The 27,813-nt window shown below is 42.7% G+C and overlaps 1 protein-coding gene across 1 annotated transcript in view; it reads left to right on the top strand.

Annotated features, from left to right (window-relative positions):
* MID1 (midline 1) overlaps positions 1 to 27,813 on the top strand; it is a 581,622-nt gene that overhangs the window by 31,936 nt on the left and 521,873 nt on the right. The window contains exon 3 of the mRNA XM_081793388.1: positions 324 to 438. The gene's annotated coding sequence lies outside the window, so the exon portion shown is untranslated. The remainder of the gene's footprint in view (positions 1 to 323; positions 439 to 27,813) is intronic.

Consider the following 27,813-nt stretch of genomic DNA (forward strand, 5'->3'; position numbering starts at 1 on the left):
GTTTGAGTTGCACGTGGTGTGGAGAGATGACTTAACAATAAAATATTTTTAAAAATGAGTAAAAATGGTCAAATATTGGTACAGTCTATTGGTCAAATATTGGCACGTGGGGTTCAGTCTAATAGGTGTAACATGTGTGTACATGGTACAAAAATCGCAAAGCACAAAAGAGAGTGAAAAGTAGGTCTCAATCCTTTCCTTCTCCCCTACTCCTCCATTTCCTTCCTCAGAGGAGACCACTGCTAGAGTTCTTCCAAAAGGTATTCTTGCCATATTCAAGCATTTCCATCATGTAACACGTTGTTAAAATGGGGCTCTTCTAGGGTCACTTTTGGCTAAGGAATGAAGACAATGACCGCCACATTCCAAGATACCACCAGGACAGTCATTCTCAGTAGACTGTGGAAAACCTGAAGAGAGGAGTCACCGACATGGAGGGTAAGGGTTCAGAGGCGCTTGTGGGGAGGGATTTCCTTGTGGGAAATGGCACTGAGGGTCCCACTGCTCCTTCCCCCTCAAGAATGAAGGCAGGGGGACTCTTATCCCTAACCCCTGGCCTACTGGGGGGAGTGTGTCAGCGAGACCGAGCTGAGACATGTGAAGTCTGTTCCTTGCATCTGAGGAGCCTGGAAGGCTGGTGCCTGACTCACCTGATGAAGCCCGGATGTCCCATGATCAGAGGGAGGGGCCTCTTTCTGGAAGGAAACTGCCCTCCCTCCAGGGTTGCACGGATTCAGGAGACCTTGCGTGGAGTACGTGATGGGAATATTGGCCCACAGTTGTTTTAACAGGGATCTTGTAGCAGGGTGTTGCAAGTCGGTTTCTCCCAGAAGTATGCCGTGGGAAGGAGTTCGGTGCGCACATGTCGAAAAGGGGTCAGCGGCTGGGAAGGGGAGAAGAAGGAAGCGGGATTGGGTAGAGGGAGAAGCTGGGCTGCCGTTCAGGCCACGTCAGCCTTGGCCATCCCCGTGGGTAGCTCCGGTGTGAAATGGCCCATCATAATGATCCCTCTTGGGGCCAGATGGCACGGATTTTCTACCATTACTGTGGCCAACCATCCTGGGAGGGGGTTCTGGATAACACATCTCAATGGCCATCACACGAGGCAAGGGTACCCTCGAAATCGAGCCCGAGGAAAGGCTGGGATGTTTAAGCCTAGGGAGGAAAAGACGCTAATGTTGATGTGGTTTATTTTGTTGCTTAGAGATGGATGCTTGATTCTCCTTTGAGGGCGATTGCTCCTCAGTTGTGGGGAAGAAAAATGACCACAGCAAACCTTTTGGTTATGCCAAAGGGAAGCTGTAACTCTAACCCATCTGCATAATTCTTCATTGGAGGCCAGAATCGTACCCTCCCAGGAGGGGAACCTGGGGCTGGTGATGAAGGATAAACTATTGTTACCTCTCTCTAGGTCCCAGGAGAGTTTGGGGATAGGGGAGACAATGGTCAAAACCCTGCCAGGGTGAGTGGTTAGTGGGAGGAGGGCTCCACTCTGCGGCCTGGTCGACACCGGGAGCTACACTATTTTGTGTCGTTTCACATTTGCGTTTCTGCGTTACAGTCCTTACCTTTTAGCCTCGTGTGGTCAGTACAATTTTGTCAAATTATACTTCCGAAGTTATATTTATATCATGAAATTATATGGTGTCAGCAGTGCTCTGTGAAACCGAAGGGGGGATGGGCAGCATCCCTACCGGGGACAAAGCTCTTGACGCAGCTGGGAAAGGCCGGGCAAGGCCGGGAGGCAGTAAGCGCCGAATTCCAGTAGCCACAGGGCACCAGGGTGAAGTGAAGGAATAGTCTAGTCTGTAGGAATCTCCATCCCAGAGACGCGGGCTGGAGAACACGCTGTGGCGTGAGGTGGGGCTTTGCCACCATTTCAGGCACATCCGTGGGAGGTGCCGCCACGAAGGAGGAGCGCTTGGCTCACCTGAACATCCGTCCTGGAGGGACTGCAGTGGTTTCTCTAAACGCCATCCTATCCGGCCACTGCTTACGTATCCGGAGTCAGCCTTGGGTGTTGCGTGTGTTGTTGAATGGGGCCACTTTGGAGAAACTCCGTTCCAGTGCAAGTTAAATTCAGGCTTCCTTACCTGCCTCTTCCTAGCTGTCTCTTTATCCTCCTCCCTTCAGCACTTTTCGGGTAAACGTTGCTTTGATCAGGAAGCATGGTGTGCGGTAGAAGCTTTGCTTTGGAGTCACAAAAGCTCCTATTCCATGTTGAGTACTTCTTTTTTTTTTTTTTTTTTTAATTTTTTTTTTTTAACGTTTATTTATTTTTGAGACAGAGAGAGATAGAGCATGAACGGGGGAGGGTCACAGAGAGAAGGAGACACAGAATCTGAAACAGGCTCCAGGCTCTGAGCTGTCAGCACAGAGCCCGACGCGGGGCTCAAACCCACGGACCGTGAGATCATGACCTGAGCCGAAGTCGGACGCTTAACCGACTGAGCCACCCAGGTGCCCCAATATTGAGTACTTCTTACTGGTGCAGATGCTGGCTTACTTCACACAGTACTTTCCTTCCCGCACACTGAGTCTCTAGGGCGATTGCGTATAAAGTGGGTGCACTTGACTGCACTTACTGTCTGTTGCTCAGATCGTCATCGACTTGACCAGGAAGGAACCTCTTTAAGCTGCTTCCAGTGTCCTTTTGAAATGACTTTATCTTTGACACCTTCCTTGATTTCTGGCACTACGTGATGTCTCAGGCTCATCTTGTGTCTTCTCTGCCACCGAACGAGATCTGCGAGTGGCCATTTTCCCGAGAAACTCTAATACCTTGCAGTAGGGATTGGAATTAGAGGCCCAGATCTAGGGGCTTTAGCATTTATTTCTACTGATCATTTTAGTTAGCACTGCATGACTGTGTACACAGAGCGAGTGTCTTCGTGCATTCATCCAAAGAGCATCAGTGATGTATTGGTAAATGATAAAAGCAAATTGTGCAGCACTGTAATAGTGTTTTGAAAAAAAAAAAAGTTAAAAGGAAATAGGCACATATCACAATGAGCCTAAGAAAGATGTAGAAGGCTATGTACAAACTGCTAACAAAATTGTGGGATTTGGGAAGAGTTAGAATATTACTTTTACTTATATAGCTTAGTGTTACATGATTTCCTACAATGATTATATGTTACCTTATTTTGTATTCTGAGATCTGTTGAAATAATTTAAATCGCGCACACACACACACACACACACACACACACGGAGGGGTGGATTTGGGCGTACATAAAAAGTACTTGGACTTCATTCCACTTTATTTTGTCTACTGTAAGCTCTGTGTATTGCTGCAAATTATCGTTGGGGCTCTGTCGGGGGAAACATGCGGGATGGAACTCATAACAGACCTTCGTTCTTACATTGATGTCGGTCACATTAGCTTTGGAGAGGCTTATTTCAAATATGTGTAACTGTCTGGTAAAGTCACATAAGAAGGTGTTATTTCTACATGTTTCCATATCTCCCCGTTCAGTAAAAATGGATTTTTGTCAGATTCTTAAGTTGGTGTACGAGTCCTCTCCTCTTCACCCGTGTCTGGTCCAAGGACATCTCATTTTCACATTTCACCTCTGTGAAATGCCAGAAAGAGGGGTCAGTAGCGAATTCAGCGTCTCTGATTTGGTGATCCAACGTAGCCACATGAGGTCACTCAACTAAAATGTTCTCTGCCACAAAACACTCTGTGTTTTGTCCTGTGATAACTTGCCAAGGCTTCTCATTAGAACAGAGGAAAACAGGCCCAAGGCTGGTTGAGGAGAAGGTGGCCAATTTCTTATAGAAAAGAGACTTTATGCCCGATGTAAGTATTGTATTGAGAAATTAAAGTTTGTAGGTGCTGTGAATTTTTATTAACAAGTTGTAAATGCTCTATTTATGAAGATGCTAACAAGCACTTAATTAGGGTCTAACACACTACCCATTAAATCTCCAATAATTTAAATGTAATGATTTAGGATTAAGGGAACGAGGACATTTTTTTAAAGCTCTTTTTAGCGAATCTTTTGGAAGAGGTATTTTGCCTGATATAGTTTGTCCTAGTCATCCTCAGTGAACATTTAGTTGGTAGTTTTACATAGTTCGCTTTCCATCTTTTTTCCGGCGGAGACAACGCAGCGTAGTGAAAACTGCTCAGGCGGTGCTGTTAGGTGTGGGTTTGAATGCAGCCTCGCTCAAGTTATCCAACACTTCAGGAACTCGGCTTTCTCATCTCTGAAACAGGGGGGAGAACATTGTCGCGAGGGTTAAATGACATAATATATAAAGGAGCTCGAGTGCCTATTTAGGAAATGATAGTCATTAACATACTTAAGTAAAAATTTCATAGTTTTCTGTTTCTAAAGAGGGAGCCGATGAATGGATGCGATGAAATACTCGCATAAATGAGGACAACAGGAGAAATTGTGAAGATGCTGGTGAGAGTGAAAGACGTCTGGCAGAGAAAGACAAATACCAAAGGATTTCACTCATATGTGGAATTTAAGAAACAAAACAAGCAAAGGGGAGAGAGAGAGAGGGAGAGGGAGGGAGGGAGAGAGAAGCCAAGAAACGGACTCTTAACTATAGAGAACAAACTTCATGGTCACCAGAGGGGAGGGGGCCGGGGGATGGATGAACTAGGTGATGGGGGTTAAGGAAAGCACCTTTGATGAGCACCAGGTGATGTATGGAAGTGTTGAATCGCTGTGTTGTACACCCGAAACTAATATAATACTGTTTGTTGACTGACTGGAATTAAAAATGTTAGAGAAGAAGACCATTCCCCGTAATACATTGAATCATAGCTGATATTACAGAGAAGATGTCAGTATTTAAGTGAGCCCTCAAATTTATCATAGAACTGCGTTGTTTAATGAATTATTTATAACCATGGTTCATACTTTTACCGAAACAGAATAGATTTTCCTCGGGGAGATTCAGAGCAAACGTATCCTTCTCAATAGTAATCTTATTTCCTTCAATCCAATTAAACTAATTGTTGCCAATTCATAGGAAATTCGGTTTGAAGAAAACATTTATAATTTGGGGATGTCATTCGTTGGAACTTCACAAAAGTAGAACACAGATTAATAGAGAAACAGTTTCCAAACCAATGTCTGGGATTTTGTTTGGAATTATCCTCAAAACCCCAATTCTGGAGCTTAACTGGTAATATCAAATGACTTTCCATGTCAATTACTCCTTCTATCCCCTCCTTGTCCTTCTGTTCTGCCAAATAATTTTTCCCCCTAAGTATGGTATTATTCATTCAACGGAACCCCCATGAATGTGAAGCAGACTGAAAACTCACATAGTGTCGGAGGTGGAAACACCGGCTCATATTTTGGATTGTGTTACGATGAGCTGTGGACTACACATGGTAGTCCATTCGTGTTGCGTCCTTTTGGAAGGTCTTATGTACCACTGACACATGAAGCCAATTGTGCCTTCCTGGAGTCGGAAATGTTACATGTTTCAATAAGGAGTTCTTTGTGCTGATATTTGAAATGCAAACTCCTTTGTGTGCTATCCTACCCCACCCCATTACTGGTATGAAGCTATATATTTCAAAAATGTCTCGCTTATGAATACCAGGCAGAGAAAGCATGCACGTAAGCATTTAGAAAGGAAAGAAGCAGACTAAACTGGATGAAGAGAAGCATAAATGAATTTTGGAAATCCTGTTTGTTTTTCCAAAGGAGATTCCCTGGTTCTTTTGCCGCTCCGCTCCTCCTAATCCTTCTGGAGTCATTTTAGAGCCAAAAAAAAAAAAAAAAAGAAAAAGAAAGAAAGAAAGAAAGGGAAAAAGGAAAAGAAACATGGGAGAAAGATGACATTTCAGTTTTCATAATGTTGTAGTATTCCTTTCCTGTCCTTTCCTGTCTTTGTGTTTTTCTTTTCATGTTGAACAAATAGTTTCTGTTGTATTTTGCCTAATTTCCTTACGAATTTGCATTTTCAGCACTTGGCCACTGTGAAAACATTTTATAAAATAATTTAACCTATTACTGACGTTCGGATCTTGCCTGTCGCTATCACTCATGTCTGCCATTTCCTGTTGGGCGTGCCTTCCCTTCCCCTACCCCACGCAAGCAGATCCCTCCCACTTTCTTGCCTGTCCCGGAGACTATTGCACTTCTAGGATTACTTTCACTCTTATTACTGACTTCGGGCCCTTTCACAATTTTGTTGCCCACCACTCATATTTCAGTCCTTAAGGAGATTCTGCAATAAGTAATACTTTTAATCTATAGCCTGTCTCTTTGCAAATGGATTCATTTTATTTTCAGTATAATTGTTCCCATGAATTTGTTAAGGGCTAAACTTACCTATTTTGTTTTGTGCATCTTCAATCATTTTCATCTAGCTGTATTTATTTTGTCTATTGCTAAATTTATGCAAAGATCAAAACATCAGATGAAACAAAGAGGAAAATCAAAGAGTTTCCTTCCTCTCCCCACCTTCTCTTTTTGCCACTTAGGCTTTGCCAGTTACTTTTTAAAAAATATTTATTTTGAGTGAGAGAGAGAGAGAGAGCATGCATGCAAGCAGGGGGAGGGGCAGAGAGAGAGAATCCCAAGTAGCTTCCGTGCCGTCAGCCCAGAGCTCGACTTGGGGCTCCATCTCACAAACCGTAAGATCATGACCGGAGCCGAAATCGAGAGTCGGACAAGTCGCTGACCGAGCCCCCCAGGTGCCCCGTCCGCTTTGCCAGTTCTATTACTAAAGGGCAGGTGAAATCAAGGCAGGAATCATTAGCTGCCTTTCTAAAAAAAAAAAAAAAAAAAGAGGGGGGTTGCCTAGTTCCTCTGAGAAGGGAGGGTGAGTCTCTCAAAGGGAGGACCCACTCTCCAGACCGGCATAAATGCATAAAATGTGAGAATTAGTTTTGCCTTAGGATTTTGGATCATTTCTTTTCCTGTTTGGTAGTAGAGTGAAAGAATCGCTTTTAACATCCATCTTCTCATTGTCGTGGACTTACTTGCTTTTCTGTCCCTTTCATTGTGTCACTCATTTCTCTTTAGCGCATTAACTAGAGGAGAAGTGTGTCTGGAAAAAATTTAGTTGGGATAGACCTTGTATCAAGCAGTGAAATGAAATTAGGGGATTATCGTGTTTATTCAAGTTATTACCAGCTCCTAATAACACACACACACATACTCAGTTGAAGTAAGAGTTGACCGCCTGCCTGCCTGCAAACGGCAAGAGGTTCAAACAGAATGTTTAGGGCCTAAGTGGATATTAAGATCACATTTTTTTTCCTTCTGGATTATATGCTATTATGCCTGATTTAGGATTATTTCCATTCCTAGTGACAGAAAGCCAATTCAAACTAGATAAAGAAAAAAACCCAGAGTGTATTGCTTTATGTAACTAAGAGAAAAGAATTCGTTCTTCAGGCATGGTAGGATCCAGGGACTCAAATGATGTCATTAGGAGATACATATGCGTGTCTTTCTTTTTGTCGATCTAATCTTTTCTTTTTTCATTTGCAATGGTCTTGTAGGTTTTGATACTTTTTATTGTGATAAAATATATATCACATAAAATATGCCATTTTCACCATGTTAAGTGTACAATTCACTGGCATTCACCACATTAACCGTTTGTTTGCAAATCTTCTCCATCACCCTAAACGGAATCTCTGTAACCAGTCACAAAGCAGTAAGTCCCCATTCCCCTCTCCCCCAGCCCCTGGTAACCTCTAATCTACTTTCTGTCTTTATCAGTTTGCCTGTTCTACATAGTTCATGTCAGTGGAGTCATACAACATTTGTTCTTTTGTTTCCGGCTTATTTCACTTAGCATAATGTTTTCAAGGTTCATCCATGTGCTAGCAGGTATCAGTAATTTATTCATGGCTGAATAATATTCCATCATAAGGACAGTCCACATTTTGTTTATCCATTCATCTGTTGATGGACATTTGGGTTGTTTCCATCTTTTGGCTCTTGTGAATACTGCTGGGACGAACATTGGCATACAAATCTCTGTTGGAGTCCCTGTTTTCAGTTCTCCTGGAATATAGCTGGGGCGGAATTTCTATCTACTCTTGATTCCTCCTTCCTCTCTGTGGCTTTATCCTCACGTAGACAAAGACAGTTTGTTCCTTACTCCTTAAGTTCCTCAAAGATGGGAGAGATTTTCTCTCCCATTGTCTATATTAACCCCTGAAGAGAAATTCTGATTGTCCACATTCTGTTATCTACCTTTGGATGGGTCACTCTACCTAGGGAGAAGCTCCTTCATGACTGTGTGATTAACAGCCCACTGGGTGGGAGGGCAGTTCTCTACAGAAAAGGGAGGCTCAGCTTCTAGATACTTCTGGATGCCAGCAGGCAGAGGTAAGAGATGTCCACTGCAGTCTCATTCCTGATGTGGGCAGAAAACTCATCTTTGCTGTTTATCAGGGACCTTCGGACGAGTGAAATAATTTAAGAATGACATAGTTGGAGTTTTGACAAGAATGAGGGAAAACACACTGGTAATGCTGCTGATTGGAATACTAATGCTATGACCTCTTGGGAGAACATCTTGATGATATCTAGCATGGCTGAAAACGTGCAGACATTTTGTCCCAGCAGCTCTGCCTCCATAGAGTCCCAGGAAAACCTCTTCTACTCTAGCCTCGGGAAACACGGGCAAGACTGTTCTTTGTGGCATTGTTGGTAATTTGTGAAAAATGGAAAGCCCCTGAAGGTTTCGTCAGCTGGCTAAAAGATAAATTAAAGTGTATTTCTAGAATGAAATGTGATGCCACCGTTAAAACTGATCTCGATCTATATGTATCAGAGTAGATGGGCTCCAAAGGATAACACTGAATGAAAAAAAGATCAAGTTGTGGTATCTTAAGTGCTGAATTGATGGCATTTATTTACATATTAGAAAACATACATGACTATGTTCAGCAGTGGTTTAGGGTATATGTGTATAAAATAAAAGTATAAAACCGTATGCCAGATGGGTTCCCAACAAATTAAATAGTTCAGGCAAATGGGACAAGGGAAAAAAATCAAGGAGATTTCATTTTTTTTCCATTCTGCTCCTTTTTTCCCACTTAAAAAAAGATTTATTTATTTGAGTAATCTCTACACCCAAAGTGGGGCTCGAACTCATGACCCCGAGATCAAGAGTCACATGCTCCACTGACTGAGCCAGCCAGGCACCCCTGTTTTTAAAGTTTTCAAAATTAGCTCACTTAAAATGACTAAATGTGAACAGTTGTTTAATTTCATCTGGTTGGTGCTGTGTTGTTTTCTTCACGGGTCTATATTTTTTTCAAGCTTTTCCCAATTAAAAAAAAGCACATTGTTAGAATTCAAATGGAAATCCAATTTTTTCTTTAATCTTAAAATTTTGGGGTTTGTATGCAGGTAGATGAGATAGATAGATGGATAGACAGCAGACACACAGACATCGTATTGCAATTTTTCTTACCTGGTGTTTTTTCCAAGTAATCATAGGAAGAGGCTCTTTGCCAAAATCTCCCTGCCATTTTATGGCATTTATGTGTTAGAGTACATTTTGTCCTTAATCTTCCCTGTGCCCCAATATTCCCTGAACTAGCGAAATGCCCAGTGTGTTTCCCATTAACCTCAAAATCCCTACTAGGGTTTTGTCTTAGAGCCCTGAAGTGCCTCCTAATCATTTTAGCAAACAATCAGACTGCTCCCCAAACATTAAAAGCTGGCAAAAATAAACTACCCAAATCAGTATTCCTGAGAGAAGAAAGTCCTGGGAGGTGAAGACAGATTTCAGAAACCCTATTCATACCATGAGGGAAAACTCATAAAATAATTGTGCTCGAGGCAGTTGCTGACAGCCGTGTCTCTTTCGGTTTTGCGGAAACGGTAACAGAAAGATTTGCCACATCTTGCTTGATTCTGAAGTGGTTAAAATTTTATAATAGGAACCTTAATGGCAAGAAAAGGACTCGCAGAAAGAGCATTGCTCACTGAGCACTGACATCACCGTGCGGGAATGAGTATTGTCTTACACAATGGAATGCGCTCTGTTCCTCCTCGGAGAGGGAATTTGGCTTGGTATGCAAATTAAAATATTGTTTTGAAAAATCTGTTGCATCAAATGACAGAAAATGCTTTTTTCTAATCCAGTTCTTTGGTCCATTGCTGGCAAAGCAGCTGACAGCAGGCTCATGCAGCCAGTTCGTCTGGGCCACACTCTTGAATTTTGTCATGGAGCCCAATCAAGGAATTGTCCTTTGGCAAAGACGCAAAAGAGCCCTACATTCTTGAGGTCTCTGTTTAAATAGTTTTATCGGGCATAAAAGAGAGGAAGGACAATTTACTTGAAATGCTTGCAAACCCTTGAAAGCATTCAGGATTTGAGTGTTATTTTCTTCTCCCTTTGTTGGAAAGTTGGCAGGTGAGACGGTGGGAAGCTGGCTTGTTTTGGTAGGTGGCCCTTCCTCTTCTCCTTTCAGGCTTACTTGAAGGGGTCTATCCCCAAATGGAGTCTTCCAGTCTCGAGTTCCGCAACCTGGAAAGAATTTGAAACTATTCAGAAATGTTATACATTTCACAGCTCTGCTCTGCAATGTCATTTGACTGGGGTTGAGCCTGGGTTCACAGGTGGGGATTCGGGGAGTGACCGATGCCATCGCTCACGCTCCGGGCTCCCGCGTCACTCTGGAGCAGTGGGTCCCCAACAGTGGTCCCGAACGGCATCATCGGCATCACCTGGGAGCGTGTGAGAACCGTCAATTCTTGGAGTCCACCCTAGGCCTCCTGGGGGTGGGACCCAGAAATCTGTGATTTAACCAGCCTTCCAGATGAATAGAATGCACACTCAAGTTTGAGAACCACTGTTCCAGGGAAACCTGTCTACCTGGGTGTAGAGAAGCCCAACCCTGAGTCCCCTTTACTCTTCCTCCTCCTGCTGTGGCTGAAATCCAGATACCAAATTTGTCAGCAAATAGTTTGTGGTGGAATAATTTTAAATTGATGGCCATCATGTGCAAGGGGCTTCTGGAGTTATTTGGAATTTGCAGGGACGTGTTTTTCCACAAGAAGGTAAATGTGGTTATCCATAGTTGTAAAGAGGGGAGCGGTAGTCCGGGATCAGTGCCCCTTATAAAAGAGGCCCCAGAGACCTTCCTCTGTCCTTCTGCCGTGTGAGCTTATAGCGTCCAAGTAGTGGTACCTATTCGTATCCCTTTTTTCTTCAAGAGATAAACTTGAAATTAATATTGAAAATAGCTTTCCCTGAGATTATGTCTCCTCTAATGGCTTCTGTTGCTTAGTTGTGTTCCTTGGAACGGGACTCTTTCCAGAAACTAATTTGGCATCTTAGGTAACAGTCATCAGACACGTAGCAACACTTGCGGTTTCTGAATATAAATGTATTACATGCATGGGAGTGCCTAAATGCAAAGAATGGAAAGCTACAACTAGACGCTTAGCCTTCTCGCTTGCTTTGTTGCCTATTTTGTAAAAATCTCCTTATGGAAATAATGCTATAATTATTGATGGAGGACGTTCAGGAAAAAACTGACATTTATTGAACAGCTAGGATAAGCCAAGGGCTTGCCATACACTCTCTCATTTAGGATTTCAAACAATTATGAGGATAGGTCATTTTGCCTAATTTACAGATAAACAAACGGAACCTTTAATGACTTATTGTAGCAGTTCATTGGCTGTTCGATAGTGATTTCTTTTTTTTAGTTTTTTTATATTAAAAATTTTTTTTTTTAAATCTTTATTTATTTTTGAGAGAAGACAGCGTGTGAGCAGGGGAGGAGCAGAGAGAGAGGGAGGCACAGAATCTGAAGCAGGCTCCAGGCTCTGAACTGTCGGCACAAAGCCTGACGCGGGGCTCGAACTCACGAACTGTGAGATCATGACCTGAGCCGGAGTCGGACACTCAACCGATTGAGCCACCCAGGCGCCCCAATGGTGATTTCTTTTTTATCTTTTTTTAAAAAATGTTTATTTTTGAGAGAGATAGAGAACGGGGAAGAGGCAGAGAGAGAGAGAGGGAGATACAGAATCTGAAGCAGGGTCCAGGCTCTGTGCTGACAGCAGAGAGCCTGATGCGGGGCTCAGACTCATGAACCTTGAGATCATGACCTGAGCCGAAGTCAGATGTTAACTGAGGCACCACCCAGGCACTCCAGTCTTTTTTTTTATCTTTCATTAAGAGCAGAACCCAGAATTATTGTGGGTATCAGGTAAAGTTATATGCTCAGGGAAGGAGGACTCAGTCTCGTGATAGGAAATGTGAGTGGACTTAAGTCGAACCTGATTATTCTACCTCTTTTCCAGTAACTGATTTGAGGGGTGGTCATGTGACATGGTTCTGGCCAATTAAATGAAAGGGGAAATTTGTGGGGAATGCTGTGAAAACCTATCCTCCCTGGTAAAGGAGAGACCTGTACAAATAAAAGACCTCATTCCTTCTTACATTGGACTGCCATCTTGTAAGGGTGTGGTGCTTTGTTGGAGCAGAAGCAGCCATCTTGCAACCATGAGGAAAATGCCGAAGGAGAGCTGTAGGGGTTGTCCTGCCGGCCACTGTTCTGCTCCTGGATTTCTAGTTGTGTGCGTTAACAAATCTCTATCGTTTAAGCGACTTTTTGCTAGACATCCTGTCACTTGCCATTAAAAGTATACATTCCAAGAACACACAGGTTTATCAGGTACCACTACAGGGACTAACCCCCAAGTCTGACTGGTGACAAGCAGCATCCTGGTTTGTTCTCTCTTTCTTAACCACCTGCCACTTGCCTTCCTTCCTTTTCTTTTATCAAAAGTCCACTTCGTCTACCATCAGCCTACAGAAATTGAAGTCCTAGAAAACGACCAACAAAAATGAGAAGGTATTTGTAAACATTCTGTTAAGTATAATATATTCTAGGCCAGATTGTGACAAGGAATGCTTCGTCAGTATTTTTCAGGTAACCTGGTATAGTTTAGGTATGCATGCAATAAACACATTCTACTTGAAGAAATCCAGATATTACACAAAGCCAACATTGTCCATGATTTACTCAACCTGCTTTCCTTTCTAGAAGTAATCATCCATTGCCTCTCAGTAAGATGCCTCCCTAGATTATCTTCTGTGCATTCATATATTTACATGCTCAGCTCCAGATGAATTTTAGAAAACAGCGTTCTGCTGCACGTACTGTTCCGTGACTTTTGTAACCTTCCCAGTATATCTTGTAGGTTTTTCCACATCAGTTAATTAGTTGTATTTTATTCTTATCATATGCAGCGCAGTGTTCCCTAGAAAGAGCATGGTGAGGTTTTATTCGCTTATCCCTTTGGCTAAAATTGTACCTGGCACATAATAGGTATTTGATAAACATTCGTTAAACAAATTTGTCTTTGAAATTCCTTAGAGTGTTCGTAATTTTTCTTTGTTTCAAACAACGTTTCTATTTCAATTTTAGAGTCAGTTTGTCAATTTGCCCAAAATCAATCCTGTTGGGACTTTGATTAGAATTTTATTGGCAAGGATTGACATTTTTATAATATTGAGCTTTTTTTCCATGCATTTTTTTTTGCATAAGTATTTCTGCAGGACAGATACCTCAGAGAGAAATCGATGATTCAAATGGGATATGAATTTTTAAGATCTAATAGTTCCTGCCAAAATTCCTTTCAATAAAGCTTCTACGATTTTCTGTACAGCAGTAGCATAGGACGGTGGCGATAATGGTGATGGTGGTGGTTCTGGTGGTGACAGCGATGGGGCGCAGTGATGACAGTGGTGGTGGTGGTCACGCTATATTGCAAAGAAGCCCAGGGCTTCTCTGTCCGAGTTCAGTTCAGCTCTGATTATCCTCAGATCACCTTTCAGTTTTATGGCTTCTCACTTCGAGTGTGGAGAGAAATACTGACTCTTCACCTCAACTCCATGTTAGGAAAATCAGGCTTGCCTGAGAGCATACATTTTGTAATCACCGCCAAAAGATTGGGCCGGTCCTAGGTGAATGCTTGTGTTGCGAAGTTGGGTAGCGTTGAATTTCTTTTTAGGAGCAGGAACTCCCACAGTCTTGAACGGCTGTCATAAAATGTCTCAGCTAAACTCCTCAATGCCCCTGCTTCCTGATAAATACCCAGACTGCCGTGCGTATGTCCTGTACGTGCTGTTCACGTGGGTCCCTGAAGCTTGCAGGGAGTATGTCGCTGGCTTCCTCCGTTTAGACTTCATTTTCACATTTTCAGCTGGTTATGCAAAACCTAAAACTCCTAACCTTCATCTCACCGTGACTGGCTCATCCCCTTAAACTCGTAACACTATGGGCAGATTATGGACTGCTCTTGCTGCCATGTTGTGTGTTGCATGGACGTTTTAGTTGTTTGTGTTTCTTTGGCAAAGTATTTGTGTGCCCAAGGAGTCATGCCAGCGATCCGATTGGCGAGGCACCAGATCAATTGCAGTAACTCTTGAATACCATATCACATTCAGTATTGGTATTTCTTCTTTTACATATAAAGTTTCATTCTGAATGAGAAAACACATGCTTAAATAAAATGGTTGGAGAGCTTATGAATATTCCGAATTCTTTAGATTCAGTGATTCAAGTGTGTTTTTCTAAAGAAGGTCTGGAACTCTTGCAGAGAGATAATATTTTAACTTAGATAATTTTATTTTATTTTATTTTATTATTTTATTTTATTTTATTTTATTTTTGAGAGAGACAGTGCACGAGCAGGGGAGGGGCAGAGAGAGAGGGAGACCCAGAATCCGAAGCAGGCTCCAGGCCCTGAGCTGTCAGCACAGAGCCCGATGCGGGGCTCGAACCCACGAACCATGACCCGAGCAGAAGTCAGACGCTTAACCGACTGAGCCACCCAGGCACCCCATTAACTTAAATTTTTAAAAAAATATTTAAGGGGCTCCTGGGTGGCTCAGCTAGTTAAGCATCTGACTCTTGACCTCAGCGCAGGTCATGATCTCACAGTTTGTGAGTTCGAGCCCTGGCCCCCCATTGGGCTCTGCGCTGATGGTGCACAGCCTGCTTGAGATTCTGTCTCTCCCTCTCTCTCTGCCCCTCCCCGCTTGTGTGCACGCTCTCTTTCTCGCTCTCTCTCTCAAAATAAATTTAAAAATATTTAAAGAAAAGAAGATTTAAGACTCAAAATCTGTCCCTATGGAAGGCCAAACATACTATCATAATTTTACTATCTCTTGTAATGCTGTTGCCCAAAGGTCACTTTGGGGCAAAAATCTGTTTTCTTCTGTATCTGTCTGAGGAGCAACATTGTACCCAGCAGTCACTGGGAAAGAGGCTGTTTTCCCCCACCTGACTATGGAAGTAGGCTCTCGCCCATTCCAGGGAGGGACTCAGCGACCTGCATTCTTCCTTCCTTCCCAGACCATCAGGCAGAGTGTTCCTGCTAACCAAGGTGAGCTGAAGTGTTGAGAGGTGTTGCATGTGGTCCATTGCTCTGGTCCCAGATGATTCTGGAAGGTCTGCTGCCTGCTCTGTGGGAGCTGCTGGTTAGTGGGAGTCCCACAAATTGATGTGAATACATCAGAGAAGATGCATGATTTTGATTTAATACATTGATTTTGAGCTAATGAATGAAAATTAGAATGCCTTTCCAGAATGCTTAGATTCCAAGAACTATCCTTTGTCCGTTACTGGGACTCTAGCTTGCATGTTTTTGAACCTAAAGCAGTCGAATATTGAAGCCTGGACTGAGAATACACACACAGAGAGAGAGGTACCTTCTAGAAACAGAGTACATAACCACAGAGAAAATAAGACCTGGTCCTTACAGCTCAGTGTGGACCATGGACCAGCAAAACCCTATAATCTGGAAGCCTGTTAGGAATGCAGAATCTTGGGCTCCGCTCCAGACCTACCGAATCAGAATCTGCATTTTAACACTACTCCTTGGTGATTCCTATGCACACTGAGGCACGAGAAGTCTATCTTAGGCAGAATTTAGACTGGAAGATGCGTATGTTCTCCTCTAGAGTCACCCCATCGCATCCTATCCCTCCCCGTCACTGTGCCCATCGTCGTTTCTGAGAGTTTCCAAGGAGCCTCGCAGGAAAGCCTTTGCACGGACTTGCATAGAGAAGTTAAGACCAGAAAGGGCAATAATGAGATAACCGAGCAGTTAATGGTAGAGTTCTAGTAAGCCACACAGTTGATAAGCTCTGTGTGCTTAGAGCGGGAATCCCCAGTGCTTTAAGGGCTGACCCTGGACAATTACAGGCTGACACAGAGATTAGGGCAGTGACTCATCTGTAGGTTTTGGGTGAATCAGCAGGAGATAACTCTGGCTAGAGACAGATGGAAGGATACGATCACTCATTAGGTGTGGGGTTGTGCCTTTTTTTGTAGCAAGTCCTGTCGTGTCGGCACCTGACTGTTAAGTGCTATGAATAAGAGAAGTGCTGTGATTGTTTTCTGTTGACCTTGGGTGGCCTACAGGACCTGGCTTTTAACTCTTGTATCATGGACTGACTTTGGAGCTGACTCATTCTCAGTGTTCAGAAATAATGATATTTGACCTGGTCTATTTTAAAAGGCAGTATAACTAAGCCACAATAAATTGCACAAATCTTCGTTTCAGTTAAGTAACGGTTGCGTGTGTTAACCATCCAAGACAAAACATAGAACATTTCCATCATCCTGGAGAGTTCCCTTGTGCCCCTTTCTGGTTAATTCAACTACTGTCCTCTACTAGTTGGATTTTCATCGCCGTACATTATTTTGCCCATTTTTGAGCTTCATTTACTCAGCATAATGTTTTTTGCGAATCATCCATGTTGGTTATTACATATCACATCGTTTATAGCTCAGTAGGATCGTGTTGTGCGAACGTAACAAACTTTAGCCCCTTACCTGTTGATGAACATATAGGGAGTCTCCAGGTTTGAGCTTATTGATAAGAGTTCTTTGATCATTTGTGAACAAGTCTTTCTGTGGACACGTATTTTCATTCACCTTAGCTAATTACATAGGAGTGGAATTGGCTGGTTCTTAGGACAGACGTACTTTTAACTATTAGGAACTGCCAAGCAGCCCTTCAGAGTGGTTGTACTATTTTACACTCGGGCTAGAAATGTATGAGAATTCTAGCTGTGCCGTATCCTCGCCAATATTTGATGTCAGTCTCTCAAGTTCTGCTTTAATTTGCATTTCCTGGGTAACTAATGGCGTGGGACACTATTTCACGTACTTACTTGCTTCTCATATAATCTTCATTTGTGAAGGGTCTGTTCGGGCAGCTCTTTTGCTCAATTTTACTGAGGTTTTTTTGTTTGTTTGTTTTGTTTTGTTTTGTTTTGTTTTGTTTTGTTAACTGTCGATGTGTGGGAGCGTCACAGACGGATTCCTTTCGACTTATGTGCCAAGCCCCTTGCCTTCACTATCTCAGCCCAGAGTGCCTCCGATGCCTTCTTCTCACTTCTGCTTATGGAGATGGCTGCCTTGCCCTTGGGAAAGGCCCTGTTCACCTCAGGAAAATCCTTCTTTGGCCCTGTCCCAGCCCTTTGACGTAATACCCCTGAACACTTGGTGACAAACCGTGGGAATGGTCTGACGAGTCCGTGCTGACTGACTCTGTGACTGAGCTCCTTGGCATTGTCTGTCTCGCCAGACCACGCGTGGCCATTGAACTCCCACTACAACCCTGGCTAGTTTCTCCTCATCCCTCTTGATCTGGATTTCCTCTCCCCCCATCATTCTGCTCTGAAAGAGAGGCTATAGCTCTCTCCTCACCTGCAAATTGTCCTCTGGACATTGGTTCATCTAGGTTGCTTTGCACTCCCCATTCTTAGATGGATTGTATAAAACTTTGATTTTGTAGCTGCTCAGGCTTGTTTGGGTGGCGAGAGTGAGAATGATCCCCTCTTTTGACTTTTCTACACTCTCGCCAGAAGCCAAGTCCTGTCCATCCCCCCACCGACACGCACACACTCCGTTCCTTCATGCCACGTGCCAGAAATACTCTCTGGACTAAAACCTAGAGACAGATACTGCTTTAGACATAACAAGCCGAAGGGTTCATGGTAAACCAGTGTGGAAACCCTGGACTTAGTGGAAGACTCAAACTATATTATATACTCTTATGTTAACAATCTGAATTTTTTTTAAATGTTTATTTATTTATGAGAGAGAGACAGAGTGCGAGCAGGGGAGGGGCAGAGAGAGAGAGGGTGACACGAATCCACAGCGGGCTCCAGGCTCTGAGCTGTCAGCACAGAGCCCGACACGGGGCTTGAACTCTCGGACTGCCAATCGTGACCTGAGCCGAAGTCGGACGCTTAACTGACTGAGCCACCCGGGCACCCCTGTGTTAACAATTTAAAGGCTAAATTAGCATCCAGTAAAGCATGATAGCTGTCAACCCTGAGCACACTGCTAAACATCACTGTGACTCCGTTTCCTTGTCTACAAAAAGGGAATAAAAAGAACTTGCACCACAGGGTTACTAAAGGACTCAACAAATATACGTAAAGAGTTTAGAAGCATACTTCTAAGGCACATAGTATGCCTGATAAATGAAACACTAGCTGTTATTAATAATATGTCTCTACTAACGACAGTAGTTATAGCATAAAAAGTTCCTTTATTAAGGACCTAGCTCTTCTCAGTCAATCCCTTCATGTGTTGATTAAACCTTAAGTCAAAGCTTTCTCTGGGGATTAGTAAGAGTTAGCAGATATGGCCAACCAACACTATAGTCAATATTCCAGTTCCATGAACCAATAGATCAGAAAATTGTGGCTTAAAAATGGTGCCTTTGGGGGCACCTGGGTGGCTCAGTCGGTTTAGCATCCCACTTTGGCTCATGTCATGATCTCGTGGTTCGTTACTTTGAGCCCCACATCGGGCTCTCTGCTGACAGCACAGAGCCTGCTTTGTAGATCCTCTGTCTGCCTCTGTCTCTCAAAAGGGAACCCCTCCCCTGCTCTTGCTCTCTCTCTCTCTCTCTCTCTCTCTCTCCAAAACAAAATAAACATTAAAAAAATGGTGCCTATGGTTATAGTTAATATTATTTAGCAATATCTTTGCCCCCCCCCCCCCCGCCTTTGGGTGGGATTGTACCTTCGTGCCCCCTTGACCTGGGGCAGGGCTATATGACTTACATCGGGCAATGAGATATGACTGAAATGCGTGACTTCTGGACAGGTCTTTAAGAGCTTGTTTGCAGTGCAACATGCTTTCTTCACCCAGCCACCAGAACGAGGGACAGCCTCTGAATGAGGGTGATTTGGAGCAGAGTCATGGCAGGCCTATGATGGGCGTGTAGACTAAGCCAAAAAACAAATGTTTGCTTTAGAACACAGAGCATTTGAGGCCACTGCTTACATAAGCATCACTGAGCCTGCACGTTATAGTCCCGGCTGTGCTTTGCTGTGGATGGGCAGGACTGAGTCTAGCGGATGCACTGGCCAAGCAGAGAACTCCTAGAGACCAGAGGTTGGATGGAGGGGTAGCCAAAGGCATGCGTACCAGAGAGTGAGTTCAAACGGTATCTGAGACAAAGTGCCAAGTGTTCAAGTGTCCAAATCTGTCCACAGTGCAGGTGTGGGACTGGCAGCAGGAAAACAGGAAACAGAGCTGAAAAGTCTGAAGCCGAGTAAAGGCAGGGATGGAGCAGGAACTAAGGAACAAGCCCTGGAACGAGATAAGAGGGTCTGTCCGTGAGGTTTCCTCGTGTAGCAAAGGGAGAGCCAAAGCACGGTCTTATTCGGTGCAGCTGTTTGGTGGGTCGTCTGGCTGAAAGTCGCAAGGTCAAGTCAGCAACTCCCTGGGGCAGTTTCTCTTTGGACGTATCAGTCTTCACACTAGCAAGATTCCTTGGTACCCCAAGGTGTGAAGGACATCACCGAAATTCACTGCGTTCCGAACTTTTGCGCTCGTTTTCTTTCTTACGCCGAGAATCTCCCAATCCAGATTTAAAGACGGCTCGCTCTCTGATTAGCTTGAGGATCCTACTCGCTCTGCCAGAATCACTGCTGAAACATCAAAACACGTATTTTGGCTCCCCTTTAAGGTACCATGTCATGTAAATCATATAAAATGTTACCAATACAGAATTGTCCGTGTATGTTTTTAATTGGGTCAGCAATGTTAACACAGCGGCGGCTAAGCAGAGCATTTAAAAGTTTTTTTCCAATCCTTTTGGAATTCAGCTCATGGGCTTAACAGACATGTATTGACATAACTAACTTGTTCAACATGTCTTTCTGTAAGTTATAAGTGAGGAGAAAGTAAAGCTTTGCATTTAACTAACAGACGAGATTTTTGTATTAGGGGTAATATACTAACATGATACATGCTAATAGGATACATGTCCCAAAGTGCAGTATCATCATTTAATGCAAAGTTCCCTCCTACTTGGAACTGAGGATTATTTTACAGAAAACATAAATAATGTGGAGGCTTTCTGGGAACTCAGTAATAACTTGGGTTGTGAAATAATTTACCATGTACCATCGGCCATGTGCAACATTCTCTTGTTGAAGGTGATCATCAGGATTCTGGGGTGGAGAACGGATAATTCCTGTTATGATGACCGGGGACCAAAAGCTTGTTTTTGTTTCCACTTGTCCCCTTGATAAGCTACAAAGGTAGAATATGGTTGCATGGGTCTGTTTCTACTTGCGGCTGTAGACTTGTTTCACGTTATTACTTACTGGTTAAAGTCGTCTGATTTCTTTAGACCGTTGACCTACTACATAGACCATAATAGGTCAACGGTCTAAAGAAATAGACCATCTGAATCAGAATCACCTGGAGTATCTGCACAGAGCAGATGTTTAAGAAATGTTTGTCGCGGGGCGCCCGGGGGGCTCAGTCAGTTAAATGTCTGCCTCTTGATTTCGACTGAGGTCATGATCTCAAGGTCATGAGATGGAGTCCCACCTCGGGCCCCACACTCAGTGTAAAGCCTGTGCCTGGGATTCTCTCTCTTCCTCGCCCATGCGTGCTCGTGCCAGTTCTAAATAAATAAATAAGTTTGTTGAAAGTGATTTTATAAGTACACTTAAAAAGTTTGAAATCTACGTTGTCGGAAAGCTGACAAGAACCCTTCTGGGAGCACCCGGGTGGCTCAGTTGGTTAAGTGTCCAGCTTAGGCTCAGGTGATGATCTCACAGCTTGTGAGTTCGAGTCCCGTGTCAGGCTTCGCACTTGCAGTGCAGAGCACGCTTGGGATTCTCTCTCTCTCTCTCTCCCTCCCCCTCCCTGCTTGTTTGTTTTCTCTCTCTCTCTTTCTCTCTCTCTCTCTCTCTCTCAAAATAAATAAATGCACTTTAAAAAAAGTTTTTAAAAAAAGAACCCTTCTGTAAGAAGAAATTCAAAGCAATCAGAAACATTTGAATAGTTTGTAATGTATGTATGTAAGATATGTATTACCTACATTATACGTATAAATATATAAATACGGGAAATATCTCTAAAGAAACATTAGCAAATAATGTTTTGTTGTTTAGAGGAAGATTTTACAAGAAGGATAGATTCAAGGAGAAGAGCTGCCTTAGCTTATTTTATTGTTTCTTTGCTAAAGGTATTTACTCAGGACATCAGAAGTAAAGCTTTAAAGTCAAATGTCTGGAGAAATTTAAATATATGTGAAAGCATGTGTTTAAACTGAAGAAGAATGTTGACAGAAATAAATCACTTTTAGAGAGAATTCCCAGGACCTAGTCCCTTTTAGGAAGGCTCTCCTGGTCCTTGCGCAAATACACGGTCCTTTAAAGCACTAACGCACGTAATTTATGGGTTTATGTCTGTGTGCCTCTGTTTATTTTTGGCATAAAAACCCTCGCTTATAAAAAGGGCAGTTAAGTATGGCACTACATAACTGTGATCCCTTTTGCCTGACCTACGAGTTTGTACTTAAGGAACATAAACTAAAGTCAAAGGTAATTCAATTAACATTCTGAACACACAAAGGTATGCTTGCTTCCCTTCTTTAAGGCACAAAGCAGTGCTATTAAATTACAGTAGTCGTTACACCATGTGTACACATTCCTTAACATTTCATGAATTGCAGGGCCAAGCTCTCGTTCGTGGTGTTGGTCTGTCTCTGGAGGATCAACTGAAATAGACATTTTGCATAGGGCCTAACTTTTTTTTTTTAAAGTTCATTTATTTATTTTGAGAGAGCGCACACGCAAGTGAGGAGGGGCAGAGAGAGAGCGGGAGAGAGAGAATCCCAAGCGGGCTCCACGCCATCAGCACCGAGCCAGAGGTGAGGCTCAATGAGATCATGACCTCAGCCGAAATCCAGAGTCAGACACTTAAGCAACTGAGCCCCCCAGGCGCCCGGGACCATACTTTCAATAAAGAAAATTGCACCAAAGAGAATACTGTGAGTCTCAGCTTAAACGCACTTCCCCAGGCCATCCCGGGTTTCAACTCCCTTCCTCTGCCCTCCTGAAGCCTCTGTAATTTCTTCTGTTGGAACAAGTGTCACACTTGATTGTGACTCCCCGTGTAGTCATCCATTTCAGTAAATTACAAGCTCTGTGAGGGTAGGGACTGTGCTCGTCTTCTTTGCCTCAGAATCCTTGGATTCCAGCCCAGGATTATAATTTCAAATCATAAGGAATTCATCACAACTCTAATATTAGAGCGGTTCTCGAGCCAAGGTGCGAACCAACACTAACATACTAATATGCTCTCTGTCTCATGCAAGAACACTGACGTCTCTCAAGGAAAATTCCCCAAGGTGGTGTATCCCAACAGGCTTTAACTAGTGAGAACAGTAAAAATCTTATAAATTTCTCCTTGAACTAAGGGTACCCAGTTAAATTCCTTCTCTTGACTTTGAGTAAAAGGCTGGTAACGACAGTTCCAAATACTTTTATTTTAGGCATGCTTTAGACCTGTTCATATGGAATTGCATATAACTATGGTGTACGCTGTGATATGAGAATCTGCACTTGTGTGGCATGGGGAGTGGCCTTGTTTCTCTTAACTGTTAGCATGTTAGATGGCTTTTCGTGTGTTTTTCTTATTTCTTTTTCTAATGCCTTATTTACAGGTTTTTCCCCATGATTGAAAAATCTGGTTTAGTTTAGGCTAGAAGAATGTGATATGGAAGAAAAATTACATGTGCCTCTCTGTGTGTATTTGTATGTATGTATATATGATGACGGATTAATGACTATTATGAACGATAAGAAAAATGGACCGTGTGGGAGTTCGTGAAGCAGAAGTTCATTCATGGCTCGATTGTGAAGGAAAGGTCATTGTCGGTTCAAATGAAATCTTTTCCCCCCGGCTTTATTGAGATATAATTGACATATAACATTGTGGAAGTTTCAGGTCAAATGAAATCTTGTCTTCATTGTAAATGTTAAAAATGAGTAGTGTTGAACAGACCCAGCCCCTGTTATGAAAATAGTAGAAATAAATGTAATTCTCCTTGCAGAAATAAAAAACTATATTCATTTAATTATGGCCACTGAGAAATTTGGCATGAAATCTCACATGAGAAATATAAACTTTAAACATATATGTATGTACAGAAATGATGAGAGGTGAAATGGTAATAATCGGGGGTAAGAGAGGGGGTGGAAAAGTGGGCGGGGTGTGGAGGACATAAGGCCCTGAGTTGATAGCTGCTGAAACTCAGCGATGGGTACTTGGTGGCTCATTATATATTCCGACTTTTGCATATGTTTGAACGTTTCCATATAACAATGTTTTTACAAAGAAAGAAAGAAATCCTGTGTAGAAGTAGAAACGTCCTTAAGCCGATGAAACTTAAGCTTGAGGACCCGCCACTGAACGGGTCCCTCCTGGAATGGTGGGAATAGCCCCTGTGGTGTTTTCAAATGTTTACGTGGTTTTATTTTGGAAAATTTGCAAACATGAGATAATTGCACCACAGTGGGCTAAGACTGCTGTCTCTTCCCGTGTCAAAATCCCCTCCATTACACTCCCCTTCGTGGGGAAGGTGTTTGAGAGGCTGTGGGCTTTCGAGGGGTCTAGCTTAGAGAAAGTCGAGTTGAGGATGCAAATAGTCAACTTTCGATACCTTTACATACGGATGAAGGATACAGCTTTCCAACTCCCAGCAGAGACATGCGCTTTGACCCCCGCCCCCATAATTGTTGGTGGAAATACTGATGTACCATCGGCCTCTCCTGCATACATTGGCACTGGTCCGTTGTGCTGATGGGGGAGTGGCTCTCAGGAAGATTTCTTCTCTCCAGGCTGCTGACTCTGTATGGTGACTTGAGGCACAGGACCACAGATTGTATTGCAGTACGAGTGTGCCCCAGGGCACCTGGCACAAAAGTATGTAGGCAGGAGGGGAAAAACAAGGCTTGAAATGTGTGAAGCCAGAGGCCGGTCTACGAACAGTTTTCCCAACCAGCAGATGTGGGAAGTTACATGCTTCAGATTTGGTTCTCATTGGTGACTGGTTAAACTAGGAATCCTTCCCCGTCAGAAGTATGCTCAGTAATGCTGCAAATGTCATTATAAATGCATCACACTTTTTTGCATGTTTACAGACATCAAGAGAAGTATAGTGTATCAAAAGGTTGCGTTGATAGTTGCACAGACCTCTACTCCCAGAAGCATACACTTGAGTTTGACTCTATGCAGCTGCTTAAATATCCATTCATTGTATATTAGCTTGTCTAATGCAGTGTTTTCCCTGAAGTGGTGTGGGATTCCAAATTTGAAGAGGCACAAAACTGCCTCTGATGCAACAAAACGACCTGAAGCATGCCTGTGTGCGTGCAAAGGCACGCGCGCTCGCGCGCGTGCGCGCGCGCGGTGTGGACCGAACCAGTATGGAAGTTAGAAGCGCTCAGACATTAGTAAGTGGATGAAAATGTTGCAGTCTAGTGAATACTTCTGTGAACTGAAAGATTTTTGGAAGCCCCCTTCCACAGTGACTTAAAATACGTAATGTGCTCCTTGAGGATAAAATTTAAAATAAAATGAAATCAGATGCGTTTGTAGGTTTGAAACCAAAGTTTCTTACTACTTTAAATTTGAGCCCTTTGTGAAGATGGTTTCAAAGATAACAATCTAAGTCTCTTTTAGAAATAGAGTCCCTCCAGAGAACTGAAGTGTAGCCAAATCCCTCAACATAGAATAGAATAGTCACTTAAAAGAGAAAAGCAAATCATCCTGTTTGACTTGGGTTATTTTCTCTTCCAAATATGGAATCTAGAAAGCAAGGCAACAGTGAGTTAATATTCATCACGTTTTGTTTATCTTGGCTTTTCAGATACCCATTTCTTAAATTCCTGGTTTCTCTAATTTCTATATTTACCCAGGCAGCCTTATGTCTTTTCCAAGTTGTCACGTTAGTGTGAAAATCCTAGTCCATTCTCCTCAAGTTTTCCTTCTTCCTTCGCAGACATTGTGAATCATTTTTTTCTAAGAGCCTGTTTACTCAGAGCTTGCCGGCAGGCTATTTTGTTTTTGAAACAAAACTTAAACACATTAACACACAATCAATGATGTGTATAATGTGTTCGGGTGAGTGCAATTACACGATCCGTTTATATCTTCCACAGCTAAATGCGGGACGGCAGTTGATTCCTGGTTTGTAAGCGGTTACGCCTTTGATTAAATTATCTCAGCTAGCGATGCCTATAATGGCGTAGAAGTCTTTTCTTTTTTCCTGAATTTTCTAGGATATTGTTATTATGTAGAGGGCCTCTCTGAGACAGGGTTCCTCAAATAGCGAGGAGTTTTCTCACAAACGTAGCTCTTAGAGCTGCGTTCAAATGTAGCTGCAGCCAGTGTATTAAGGTAAGCAACACGCTGCGGTGACAGGTGGCCCGCAGATCTCCATGGCATAACCCAAACATGGTTGGCGCGGTGTGGGGACTGCATCCAGATATCCGGAGGCCCAGATTCCGTAAATGTTACGCCTTTACCTTGCCTAAGGCCTTAGAGTTTGATGGGATCATGTGCCACCAAATGGTAGAAGAAGGAAGAAAGAATGCACGGAGACCTGTGTAGGGCCAGGGGGTGGGTGGGGGGTGTGGATTTAGGAACCTGGCCCGGTAGTGGCAGACATCACGGCCACCGACATGATGTGGGCGAGAATTCAGTCAGATGGCCTGGCGGGGTTGCAGGGGAGGCTGGGAAATCTGTAACACGGAGCCCGGGGGGATAAGGAATGGAGTTTGGTGAGTTCATAGCATTGTCTCTGCCACCAGACAGGTCAACCTACTATGATTTCAGTGTCCCGTGCTTTGTAGATGTTGAGCAATATCCCTGGCTTCTGCCCACTGGACGCCAGTAGCTCCCCCCGCCCCCCCGCCCAGCTCTGACAACCAAAAAAATGTCCACATCTTGCCAAATGTCCGCTGGGGGTCTAAGTCCTTCCCAGTTGAGAACAACTTGGCCGGAAACCTTAGCAATAGGCAACACTTGCCGTGATAGCAGCTTCTCTATGAGCAGAGGACATTACTTTTGTGAGGTGAAAAAGTTAGGAGTGTGTTTAATGCTGATGGAAGCCCAGATGCTCACTCTTTCTCCTGAGAATAATACACTTGTGGTGGGCGTTTTACTCTCTATTCTTGATGATCTGTCCACTTCGCAAAAGATCTCCACAGTTGAGATCTGTTATATGAACCCTATTTTCCCCAAAGTTAATAGTTCAGCTTTTTCAAGCGTTTCTTATGGAATATATGGTCATGGAATAAAAAGATCATAGTTAATAATCATTTGTTTATTATTTTTTGGAAACTTTGACCAGCAGGGAAGTATGAGGATTTTTAGAAATCACCAGGGTACAGTGAAAGTTGCCAATAAAAATGTAAAATAATACAGATGTTGTTATGAAGCAGAAACATGTTATGTTTTAAATAAATCAGTATCCTTAACTATTAGCGAGAGAACTTGAGTTTTTAAAAAAGAACAATGGTATTATAATTTTATTATCTTTTTCCTACACATCTGGAATTTTGAAAACTTTTTGAATAAAAAAAAATCCCGTTAGATTATTTAAGTCATTTTTTAGTTTAATTGTAGTTTTGAGAGTATATGGAAAAGATCTGTTTCAAATCTCTTCTCTTACAGAATCTTTTTAACATGTTCAAAGAATTTATCTGTGAGTTATTGCCTAATATATGTAGGCAAAATTCAGAGATGGTCTACAAAGTTTGTTTTAAAATCACACTTATTACTTTTCTTATATAACTATAAAATTTGAAAAAAGAAACAAATATAAAGAAAATTGATGTGATTTATAATATTTTATGTAAATTTTATAGCCTTTCTCCTTGCTTATATTTTAGTGACTCCCCAACTTTAATGTGCATAAGAATCATAGGGATAACTTGTTTATAAACCATGTTCTACATTCACTACAAAAGAAGGGTACAGGATGGGGCCTGGGAAGCAGCATTTTAACAGATACTCCAGATGATTCTGATTCAGATGGTCTATAAAAAACACTTGGGAAAATCTGATATACGTTCTTATGTTGCCATAATATCAGTAACATACATTGACTGGTTAGGGGAGGGAACAGACTATGGATTTTTACCCTTGCTTTGTTTATTTTAAAGAACCCCACCCCTTGTAAATATCAATTCTTGTTACAACAGTTAGCTTCTCTTTAAAGACGTAACATTCATTTTAGTCTTTCAGTAGCCTTTTGGGTTGTTTTCCATGAATTGATAATCACTCAGTGTTTTTTTGCCTTAGGCTGTTTGGAACAATAACATGATTAATCCATTTAAAATTTCATAATCTCCTTTGAACAACTAGAACACTTGTATTTCTCTCGAGACGTGCAAACTCTAGGCAGGAGGTAATGGGGGTGGGTGGGGGTGGGGGTGTGAAACACAATGTCAGTGGGTAAGGAGAGGAGTGGCACAGACCTGGGTGAATTGGTGAAG

Source organism: Panthera onca, chromosome X (assembly GCF_046562875.1).
Source record: "Panthera onca isolate mPanOnc1 chromosome X, mPanOnc1 haplotype 2, whole genome shotgun sequence".
In the NCBI taxonomy this organism is placed as follows: domain Eukaryota; kingdom Metazoa; phylum Chordata; class Mammalia; order Carnivora; family Felidae; genus Panthera; species Panthera onca.